At 38.6% G+C, this 12,560-nt stretch overlaps 1 pseudogene; it reads left to right on the top strand.

Moving 5' to 3' along the window:
* Nucleotides 1–8,077: 8,077 nt before the first annotated feature.
* On the top strand, nucleotides 8,078–9,679 carry LOC116240477 (uncharacterized; annotated as a pseudogene).
* The last annotated feature ends 2,881 nt before the right edge of the window (nucleotides 9,680–12,560 follow it).

Raw genomic sequence — 12,560 nt, 5'->3', positions numbered from 1 at the left:
GAGATTTTGTGCTCTTCAGATGAATTATTAATATTAATATTGGCTCAAGTTCAGCTCCAAAATCAATATGTAGTAGAATCAGAACATCAGTGAAAACTTTATTTGTATATCAATTAATCATCTAATCAATACAATAAATTTAGCATTCATAGGCAATAATTGATTAAATAGAAATTTATAATTACTATATTGTATTCAAGGTGATATGGTGTGATCCTTAAAGGGTCTCTTTAAGTGTAAAATAATTATTCAATTTTATTTTCTTTAGACCTGATACAAGATGACATACATTATTAAACTCATATTACACTGATTACTGAACAGAAGTGGTATTTATCACACCTGCAGGGCTATGGCAGTGAACAGTGACAGAGGGGGGGAAGAAAGAAGAGGAAAATAAAATGATCAAGAGAGGAATGAAAAGGGAAGAAACTTCACTCAGTTCTGATTTTTAAAGAGTTAAGTTTCATATGCTATTTCAACAAAAAAAAAAATCTTAAATATAATATTTAGTTGGCTGAAGTTCTGAGTACACAAAGAAAGGAAAAAAAGACTTTGCCAAGCTTTCTTTTGCTATCAGTTACTGAAAAAGAACTTACTGTTCAGACATACAGTTAGGTCTGAATTTGTGAGACACTGGAATAGGTTGCCCAGAGAGGCTGTGAATGCCCCTTCCGTGGAGGTATTCAAGCCCAGGTGGGATGGGGCTTTGAGCAGACTGATCTAGTGGGGCATGTCCCTGCCTATAGCAGGGGGTTGGAACTGGATGATCTTAAAGGTCCCTTCTAACTCAAACCATTCTATGTTCCTATTATAAGAATTACAAAAGGAATACATTTATGATCATCTGATCCATTTGGTTCCAGAAGATAGGAAGGAAACTTCAACCATTCTATGGTTCTGTGAATAATAAGCACCATACATATTGAACTTTGTTAACAATTAAAAAAAAAAAAAAAAAAAAAAAAGATTGGTCATTGGGAATTTTAGGAAGCTCTGCCAAATGCAAATTCAGATATAAGTCATGTGTTTAGGAAAGTAAGAGTAAAAATTTTGAAATGGAAGAGTTTGTGCACTATTTTAGTAATGTAAGTAACAGAAAAAGAGAGTTGAGCAATAAAGTTTCTATTGGGGTAAAAAGTACCACAGGAATCAAAAGTATATTTCCTGTTTAAACTTCTGTCACAATACTCTTTACCTTGTTCAAGAAGAAATAGATACTTGATGGTAAGTATCTTCCCAAATCTTGCTTATTTTCCCCTTATTTTAGTATCAATAGGAGAGAAAAAAGTGTATTTTTACATAACATCTTCCAAAATAATTCTATATGTATTGTATAGCAGAATTCAAATGGGTGTAATAGTTTAACAAATGTGAAAAATACATATTCAAAAAATAAACTTTTTCTTCCAACACTTGGTTTAGAGTGGAAGATGACTTTTGGCTAGAGATGAGATGAGTCAGATTTTGAATGAAAATCTGAATATAATAATGTAAAATAGTGAATAAAGATATCCCCTGTTTAGAGCGAGGCTTATGTTGAATATTAGAAAAAAAGTTCTATAGGTGTTCTAACTCTCAAAATGTTATCAAGCAGGCTACTTAATATGAAAAAAAATGCTCTATTTTTACTCATGTTTCACTTTCCTCCTTTTTTCTGTCAAACATTTATGTTGTAGGTGTAACACACTGCTTAATGCACTAAATTTTAACACGTGATGAGCTGCTCTCAGTTTATGGTGGTTTAAGAAATCTGTTGTAAAATCAAGCAGCCATAACTTCAGGTGTTGAACTTATTATAGGAAACAAGGCAAGAGAATCTGAGGATTGAGTAGCACTTTTGGGATGCTATTATTTATTATGGAAATGTGTAAGACATTACAAAAAGTTTGGGGAAGAAGAAAGAGTAAAGAGTAGGATCAGGATGAGATGGACAAGCATAGAAAAAGGGAGGGATAAAGGGATAAATAGGCTTGATCATGTATAAAGAGTTGGCTGGTTACTAGTCTGGTCTGGCTGCCTGCACCAGATTAATGCAGTTTGTCCTGTTCAGTGACAAACTCTATTTGTGAATTCCTGCATATGGGACATGTCAGCATGTGGAGTGAGGCCAAGGATCACAGTGGACCATGTCCATGGGAATGTCAGTAACTGGAGTGTGTGAGTGCTCATATCAATGTGGGAAATCGCTGTGAGCAAGCTGGATAAGTCAGCATGTAGTGTAAGAGACTTGGGAGACAAGTGCTGGGCTGGATATTGAATAGAGCAACTGGTACAAGAGTTGATTGGTGGAGGGAGCACAGGGTACAAGCTAGCTCCTAAAGACACTGTGGGATTTTGTAGTCAGAATCATAGAATGGCTTGGGTTGGAAGGGACCTCAAGGATCATAAATCTCCAACCCCCCTGCCACAGGCAGTGCCACCAACCGCCCCACTTAATACTAGACCAGGCTACCTAGGGCCCCATCCAACCTGGCCTTGAACACCTCCAGGGATGTGGCATCCACAGATTCTCTCAGCACACTGTTCCAGCACCTCACCACTCTCTCTGTAAAGAACTTCCCCCCAGTATCCAAAATCTTCTCTCCTTCAACTTAAAACCATTTTCCCTTGTCCTGCTATTATCTACTCTTTCAAAGAGTTGACTCCCCTCCTGTTTTAGGCTCCCTTTAAGTACTGAAAGGCTGCAATGAACTCACCCCACAGCCTTCTCTTCTCCATGCTGAACAAGCCCAGTTTCCTCAGCCTGTCTTCACAGGGGAGGTGTAGCCTCCCTCTAATCATTTTTGCGACCCTCCGCTGGACCCTCTCCAACAGCTCTCCGTCTTTCTTGTATTGGGGGCCCCAGACCTGGACACAGTACTCCAGATGGGGCCTCACAAGGGCAGAGTAGAGGGGGACAATCACCTCCCTGTCCTTGCTGGCCACCCTTCTTCTGATGGAGCCCAGGATATTTTTTGTTTTCCAAGTTGCAAGAGCACAATGTTGGCTCATGTTGTTTTTCATCCACCAGGACCCCCAGGTTCTTCTCTGCAGGGCTACTCTCAAGGATTGTTCCTCCCAGTCTGTATATATGCTTTGAATTCCTCTGGCTTAAGTACTAAACCTTGCACTTTCTTGTGTTGAACCTCATTAGATTCACCTGGGCCCACTTTTTGAGTCTGTTGAGGTCAGCTGCTGGTAAAGGTATACATATGGACTAGCTACCAGAGAGACCAATTTCAATGTGTTTTAACGTAGCTAGAGATTAAAGGATCTAAAGGCCAAGTGATGGGTTGATGGAAGCCAGTTACTGAGGAGAAACCATGGTTTGTGTTGTAGGTCTGAGCACCAGCAAGAGGAGTGTGGCTGTGGCCTCAGGGGTTAGTATAGCCATGTGCCAGCAACTGGGGACAGTGACATCCAGATGCAGCTCTTAGAGAGACTTTATCCAAGACCAGCTGCTGGAAGGTTCCACTTTATGTACAGTGTATATACATATTTCCATGAATGGACTTGCATCCTGTTAACCAGAATGAGGAACTGGGCGAGGCTGTCAATGTTCCGTGTTTTTATCTGTGAGGTGTCTTCTGTCTCTGTCTGTATGGCTGACTACATATGGATGTATATATGTATTGAGTTCATGCTCATTCTAGTGACTGTCTAGCCCTGGAGCACAGAACTATGACAGCCTCCTGTCTATTGAGATTCAGCAGCTCCCACTGTAGTCTCTTTTTTTCCCATGAATATGCTAGACCTCTTTCCCAAGGCCTTATAATCATCATCTGTAGCATAATCTCAATCAGATGTTTGCCAAATTGCATAAATTATTGTCAGTTTTTTTTTAAATATATAGATGTAAGTTTTGGAGCAAATCACATACTTTCATGCATTTGAATATTGAAATTTACCTCTAAAACAGACAATAAAACTTTTATAATCTATGCATATTCTTGTCTTTTCAAGACACTACAATTCATCAGTATAGCAATAAGCACTACCTTTTACATTCTTTTTGAAATATTTTGTTAGATACATAAAGTTTTCAAATACAACAGACTATCACAAAATACTGTAAATACATAAATGGTCACTTTTAGTACTTTGGTAAACACATAATAGGCTATGTATGATAAAACTTAAGAAAGAGACCTAAATGTATTTCTTTAAATGTAGATCGCTAAGATTTGAATTTATTTGATGATGTAAAACTAAGGAGAATGTATTTAATTAATCCAAATAGCAGACAAGAATGTGGGTAGTTCAGTAAAAAGCATTTAGTAGTAGTTAGATAAAACTCTCCAGAAATTTTGTCACTAAAGCCAACTAAATATTTAAAAGTAAATAAATAAATAATAGGTTGGCATTCTGACCTTTTGTCTGAGGAAATAGCCTAGAAATGATCTTCTACCTTTAAGATGAAAAAAAAAAATAAAAAACAAAAAAACAACTAGCATAATTTCATCATAAAAGAAAGTAGTAACATTTCCTAAATTCACTCTATTCATCTGAGATTTTATTTAAATATCACCATCAGTAAGACTGTTTTGCCCTTTAAGCATTTCTTTATTCTCCATGTAAAACTGCATGGAAAAAATTGTCAGGAGCCCAATCTCCAAAATGGAAAGCAAAAAAAAAAAAAAAAACCAAAAGACAGGCAGTACCATCAACACATATGTAATAAGGTATTAAATTAACATTAGTGAGAACAAGCACAGTCATATCGCATTTTATAGAATATTATTATTGTATCATTGTATGCTAATTATTAGTGAAAAAAAATCAGTAGGACAGTTTTTATCTTCATTATTGTAGTAAAAAATATAATTGCTTTCCATCAGGATGTATTTCATGTAGTCTTCCTGTCTAATAGGTACTGGGGAAAAACCTTTTGTTACCCTCTGGCAGTTCTTCATTCATATGCAGAGAGTAGCATGCATTGCTCTTGAAGCAGTTCTCTTCTGAATCCCAACGGGATAGGCTTAGAAACAGTATAGTTCAGGCATTACTTAACTGGCTGTGCTTAGGTATAATGCAAGCTGACTGCTTCTTAACAAACTATGGAATTCAGCATAAGACTATGCCTGCATTTCTTGCTTCTGTTTCAATGCTGTAAATGTTGAACATGTCTGTTCTAATACGCATTTATGGATTTAAAAGTATTGTAAGAGTATAGGGCTTATTATCTTAAAAAAAATAAAAAATAAATAAAAAAATTGGGGTATATAATTGATAACTGGATTTTATGTTTATGTTTTTAAAAATGAGGATCTTCAAAGCTATGTCTCTGCTGTTCTGAGTGTGCCTCAGATCTTGACATCCATTGCACATCCTGAATCCCATCTACCTTCCATCAACAATGTTACTCTATAGGAATAGAAAAGGAAGGTCTGTATGAAATTGTAAAACTCATATTACTGCAAATACATTTTTTTCAGGTTCATATATTATTTCCAAATCAAGACATTATTTTAAATCATATAGAAATAAAATTAAAATACGCAGATATAGTGTAGTCATATACCTTTTAACCTTGAATATGGACCAATTTTTATTCATTTCAGGAATGGCTAAAGAGATGTTATCTGAGAAAAAAAAAAAAAAGAATAATGAAGCATCATTGTATCTAACTTTATCAAAGCATTATGACATGCACACAGTAATTTCATATTACTTTATTAAATACAATATTTTCTGAAGAGATTAATACTGTAAGTCCCATGGGTCCTTTTCATCTATTCCCTCTATTTCTCTTATTAACTAGCTGAAGTGCTTGTCAAAGCAGTTTCTGCTATATTTCTCCAGTCAGTTACATAGCACAGAGATGCAGTACTGTAATGGCTGACCTCAAAAGTCCTTATAAAACATCATTGTTTTTTTGCTGCTTTGTTGCAAACATTCTGAAAAACTCTAATCAATCTGTTTTAGTATCAAAGTAAACTTCCTTCCAGGTATACTCATGTAAGTGTGAATGCCAGAACTTTCAACCTTTTCTTATCTCACACTTGTGCTTCTTTCTGACTTTGCCCTTGTTGGCTTGCTTTCTTTAGGATCTGTCAGCATTTCCAGCACGCTTCTACCTCTCCCTAAAACCCTGAATGTTCTTTTCCAGAGAGTTATACTGTAACTGTCTGGTCTGATTTGCTCTTCTTTTAAATTTATTCTGAGTCAAGTTCTCTTTTTGTACAAGACTGTCAGGTTAGTGAAAAAAAATATATTTCTGTTCTTTTCAAAAACCTGACCTGAATCATGCTTTCTCTAATTTGACAGGCAGTGCCAAAATAAAGATTGTTGGCTTTCCTTCCTCTTATTAAAAATGTACGTGCCTCTATAGTGTTCACACAGACATTTTCAATAAACTTAAGACTTCTGGAGCATCTGCAGTAGACTTACCATGGAGAAAATTTCTTTTGTGTCAATCTTCCTTTGTAATTCTGAATAGAGTTCACACATAGGAGCAGATTCCTCCTGGTATAGTTCCACTCCTTCAAGTACATTCTTACTGGTCTGATGATACAGACAGTGAGTGTCAGAGGGCACATTAGAAAAAAAGTCAGTCTCAAATGTGTTCTGAAACTGCACAACCTTACTCAATAGTTCTGTCTAAAGTTGAAATCACCACTGAAAGTCTGTAACAATAGCAGTCTGGGGAAGTATCAAGGCAATTGTGCCAGGATGATAAAACATCTTCTAGGTGACACTCTGATAGTCTTATCTTTCATCGTGATTATCATATGTATAGCTGTTTACATTGAGCTAACCGGCCAGAATTGCTTGTGGTTAGTCAGGAGAACAGGAATATGATTACAATTCATTTTTCAGGATACCTTAGAAATAAATCCTAACTTTTTATTTGTCTAATATCAGCTAAAATAGTAGCTTTCACTGGTGTGAGAATCCTTCTTTGTTTTTTGGCTCAAAGCTTGCTTCCTGATTTCTTGTGATAAGACTGACTTGTCTAGGAGGCAACTGATGGGTGCTACCGTGTGACAATTGACATCCCTCTGGGAACATTTGAAAGCCCCCTCCTCCAGAGCTGCTTACCTCCGGAACAGAGTGCTCAGGAGTGTTTACTGGCGGAAGATCTGGCCTGTGACTAAATAGCTCCAGCCTGGTATGGGAAAACTGGGGAATGATACCATCGTGTCCTGTGAAAAACAGGATGCAGATGGGCATCCCTGCTCCCTCTTATCTGCTGCCAAGGCCCAGAAGGTGGGAACAAAGGAATTTCTGCTGAGATCCCAGAGCCAGAAGCTGCCACTCCAAGGAGAGCTGATCAACCTCTTTGGATTTGAGCTGTCACTCCAAAGACAGCTGACTCGACCACTTTGAAAGCATTGAAAAGGAGCCATCATCACCATGGTCGTCGTAGTTGTGGTCATCGTTGTCAACAGAACAACACCCGATGACCCACCGCTACTGAAGATCAGTGACTGAACTACAAACCACGCTGGATCCACGGTGGTGACTATCTCTCTCTTGCTTCCTATAAAGACTCCTTGCTTCTTCTTTTCTATCTTTTCTATCGCTCTCCTTCCCTTCCCCATTACCCTAATTCATAATGGTGTCTGTCCTCCCCTTTCCCATCTCCCTGATTAAGATCTGTAATAAACTGGTTGGACCAACATTTGAACCATTGTTTCTTAATCTCACGCCGGGTATACAGATATTAAAAGAAACTCCTCTCCCTCCTATAAATTGGAGCGAGACGTTTATTTAATGGCATAGTCGAAGGCAGGATCCCCACCGTGAGAGTGCTGTCCTTCCAGATATAGTCTGAAACTTTTCTTTGTGTGTACCTCCTGGAGTTGCATGGGGTGATATTTTTGAAAACTTAAATGTGAGTCCTTCACCAGGAAGATCGCTCCATATTCTGAAACTTTACTTTTTATGTGTATACCACTCGGGGACGTATGAATTAATTTTGATTACGTGTGCGCCTCCTCGGGAAGACCTCTGCATTTTGTGATTTAAGTATCTTGTAATTTAAGTGTGAAATTTGAACCCTTTTTTGTGCTTCTCTCAGAGAAAGGGAAGAGTGATTGGAGCATTTGCATTTCTTTAATAGGTGTTGTGTGTACCTCCCTGGGGGGAGGTAAGGAGTTACCTGAGCTTTTGAATACGTATATCTCCTTCTCCCTTAGTGTAGATCTTTCAGCGTATTGAAAAATGAGTGACAGCACTGCCACCATGAAAAGTGAAGATGTATTATCTGATCTTTTAGAAAAACATGGTGCTCGACCCTCTTTATCAGGTGTGGATTGGGCACGACAGAACTTGTGTAACTTGCACAGTGTTTCGGACCATATTAGTGTTTTACAAAATGAGGCTCGTACACGAGCTGGAAAAGGAAAGACATTTATTTGTGCAGTACTTGGGGCTGCTTTAAAAGCTGCCATGGAGTTCCGAGATGAAAAGCATTTGGCAGGAACCCAAACTATACAAGCACTGCAGGAATCAGTTAAAGTAACACAAGAATTGATAAAAACTCTGCAGAATCAAGTAGTGAACCTTGAGGAACAATTAGAAAGAGGGAAACGTAATTCGGCTTTGTTGCAAATGGCTTTTAAGAAACTGTTAACGTCTAAGCATGCTAGCAACACTGTCACCCATAGTTTGCCTCAAGAAAAAAACTTTGCCTCAGGAGGAACTACAAGGAATGGAGGAAAGGCTAGGTAAATTAGAAACCCCAATAGCCCCTTTGCGTCCTTTGATAAAAACTGAATATACATTCGATAACAGCGAGGATCTAGATCCTCAAATGAATGTTAAGGAAATTCCCTTCTCAGCCACTGAACTAGCAAAATTGAAAAAAGATTTTAGCTGCCATCCAAAGGAATCAGAAACAGAGTATGTATGGAGGGTTAGCCTCACTGGTGGAGACCAGATTCTGCTAACAGAAAAGGAAGCAGAGGGTTATTGGGGCCCAGGAGTATTTTTAACTACTGGCAACAATCGTGCTCCCTGGTCCTTAACACAGAGGGTTGCCTATTGGGCAGGTGGTCTCAACCCCTTAGAAAGGGGTTGCTATTATTGGAACAGTTGACCAGTTAGTAGAGAGTGTTCAAAAGGCTGCTTGTCTCCAAATGATGTATGATAGAAAGCTGCAGCCACACGATGAGTCACCTATGATGATGCCTGTTGATCCTGAAAGGGTGACCCCTCTAATTAGGGGGCTTCCAGAGTCGTTAAAACCTATAGGTATACAACTGCAAGGAAAAATACAGGTAATGCCTCAGGGAGAGAGAGCCCGGGCAGTGTTGGAAGGAACAGTAACCCCCAACCATCTGCAATCAGGATTCAAAGTATGGACATAAGAGGAGGTTGCCCAAGAGTTAATTAAATATGGGAGAAAATATGGCCGGTGGTTTCTTCTTCCTCCAGTAAATTTGAGCCAAGAGAAGTAAGACTTGCAGCGGTCAGCCTTGCTCCCAGGCCAGCTAGCCCAAAGCTCAGTGGGACTGGAAGGGTCTCATTGCCAGTAAAAACTGGTAGGCGAAATATTGATCATAAACGTCATTGTCTCTGGACACTGGGCTGGCTAAAGGGTGTTCCGCAAGATTTGATGAATGGAGTAGCCACTGTCAGGTTAGAGAAATTAGTTAATTGGTGGCCAAAACAAAAGCTCAAAATCTTGAGGAAAAATCCTAGGGCCTCTCCCGAGGAACCTGAATGGCTGTCCAAGCCAATAGAAAACTGATGTTTTCGCCCCTCCTAAGTGAGCGGGGTGGGGGCGGTGAAGAGTGGATACAACACAGAGATGTTCACAACAAAGAGAAACCAGATCCTTGATTTAACACCTTCTGTTCAAAAGCCTCACCACTCTTGCCAGTTATCCCTGTGAGTCATGATTCAGTGGCTGATAAGCTAGGGAAACCCTCTTATCTCCCTGGCCAGACTGTGTCGATTGACTCAGCTAACCTGAGGCCAGTTTCCCTAACCTTAACTGAATCCCTTAACAAATCCTTGGAAGGCTAAAGACACCCCGAAAAAGGAATATGAAATCAACACTTGCTGGATTGTTCCCTCATTTTTTAACCATATTAACAAAGCCCAGAAAGGGCAAGTCGGTGTCTTGCTTTATTTTACAGAAAATCCCTGTGGGACCTTGACAAAACACGAAAAGGCTAATAGCTGATTTTAACCATTTGTGTTTTGTGACACAAATACTGAAGATTTGATCATGCTAGAATACTGAATACAGCTCTTGATTAATTTTTTTTTTTTTTTTTTTTTTTTTTTTTGGTTGCAATAGTGTTAAGTTTTGTGTTGTTGTGGGTGTGGGTGGTAATTGATATCAGTTCTTGGATCTGTTAAACTTCACAACTGGGTTTTTACAGGTCATCCTGGCTTACTGATACTCCCTGCACAATGATAGCATTTCTTTTGAGCCCTTTTTTCACCCCTTTTTACCAAACTGATTATGATTTGCATGTAACTCCTCCACAGTGTTTCCAAACTCCTAACAAACTGGGAAATGAATCAAGGAACCCATCTAACATCTCTTAGATGTGGTCACAAAAGAAATCCATCATAAAGCAAGACAACTGGGCAGACAGAAGAGAGGTTGGTGTGACAGAATCCTAAATAGAAAGAAATTTGCAAATGCTACCAGTGGTATTTCACTGTCTAAGCTATGTATTTAAAATCCTCTAGTCTGATCTGTATGTTTATCTTTGGATGTAAATAGATTCTCACTAGGGAAATAACAATCTTGGATATGCACTTTCTCCTATGAATCTTGTAATCTAGCAAATTTTCAAGTTTTGTTGCAATAGGCACAGACTGATTAGGTTTCCTTTCCCACTCCTGTATACAATTTATTTGTTGAATGGAGTAGTATACAAGCATACTTCTTTTTTAATACAGATCCTTGGGATTTAACTAGCTAATATGATAAGTACCCCATATTTCAGACACTGGTACATTGCCAGGTACATTTTCACTTCTTTTTATAAATCACTGACAGCATAGATTTGTATTTCCATACGAGTCTCATATTTTTCTTTGCTAGAATCCAATATAAGCCAGCCAGTATGGAAAAAAGTATGATTTCATCTCCACTGCTTGAATTTGAAGAATTATTAGATGCATAAAAGCATTAGGTAAAAAATAATGAGCAAGTGAAAGAGTTGAAGGGTAACTGATCCTGCATTAATGATATTATTTGCTGTGTGGTCACTAAATTAATAATTAGTAGCAGAATTAAGGTCAGAACTCAAAATGCATAGCTAAATGCTTCATTGATTGATGAATATAATACTTAAACCAAACTTCTTTAGACCAAATGGAATGGTGTTCATTTATATGTATTGAGGAACACATTATTTCTGTGATATTTTCTTTTAAAATCAGGGAGAGAAAAGGGCAAAAGGAAGAGACAGGAATGAAAGAGAAAAAGGAAGGGGGTAAAAACTCTCCAAGAACTCCAAGTTGAAAGAAATATTCAAGTTAACTATTCCAATAGGAAAAACAAATAAATACCACTTAACACTTAAAACACTTTGCAAGTTAATTGATCTCTGTTTACTTTTAAGAACAACTTTTATTTCCAAGGGCTATTATTTCAAATATCAGGACCCTTTTAACTACCTCTCCTGAATCTGGCCAAGGACCAGGACATTGTTTTGGGCCCCCAGGAATCTCCCCAGTGTTTCTGGCTCAGGACCCCATTTCAGCCCACAGAGTCTTCATCCTCTTCTCCATCAACACATCTCCAGCTGCCCACAGTAGTCCAGTCTGGCTATAGACCTCGTTCAACTTGGTGGGACCCACCTGTGGACCCAAGTTCCAGCTCAGCCTCAGGTTATTTCCATAGCCCCCTCAGGGTTGTGTCTTACACTGTTTTCCATCATCATGCCTGATGAGGAACCCCCCTGCATCTCCCATCCCCCCCATTCTGCTGTCCTAGTTTGGTTTCTGCCCTTCCTCACCAATGCACCATCATAGTCTGGTAATTTGAGCTCTCATCCGAGCCTTACTAGCCCCAGGGTCTTTCCCCTCCCCTGGCTCAGCCTGCCAGCAGATGTACCCTGCTCAATTCCCTGTCGCTTCAGGAGCAGCCAGTCCTCCCCATTCCCTGATACTACATATGAGTGAAGGGCAAAAATTGTAATTATTCACAATTCCATTGACAAGGAAACCAGTCCATAACCAGTCAAAAACATAAAACATATTTTGCCAACACTTCATTTTCTAATCCATTGTATACCCCTCTCACTAGCACAGTGGCTAGATCAATATGTTGTTTCACTCAGAGCTATTGCAGTTCATTCAAAGGGTTTGTGAAATACAGCTCTGTAGTTATGTCATCTGTCTGTTCAGAAGAAATGCCCCAAAGCAAAATTAGGAACATAATACCAGAGATACAGACCAAGATTTACTCTGTTTATGTGGGATTTTAAAAGGTATATAACTCTTAGGCAGCAACAGAAACTTCTTATCATCTGATTTCATAAATGAAAGAGCTGTCAAAATACTAGAATGCATGAGAACAGATGGGTTTCTGTGAAAAACAGGATAAGAAAAGTTAGGTTCAGAGCTCCTCATCTTAAAAATATATGTACCAACACCATAATAGT

Source organism: Phasianus colchicus, chromosome 2 (assembly GCF_987193195.1).
Source record: "Phasianus colchicus chromosome 2, bPhaCol1.hap1.1, whole genome shotgun sequence".
NCBI lineage: Eukaryota > Metazoa > Chordata > Aves > Galliformes > Phasianidae > Phasianus > Phasianus colchicus.
This window is presented reverse-complemented; position numbering and strand designations above follow the sequence as displayed.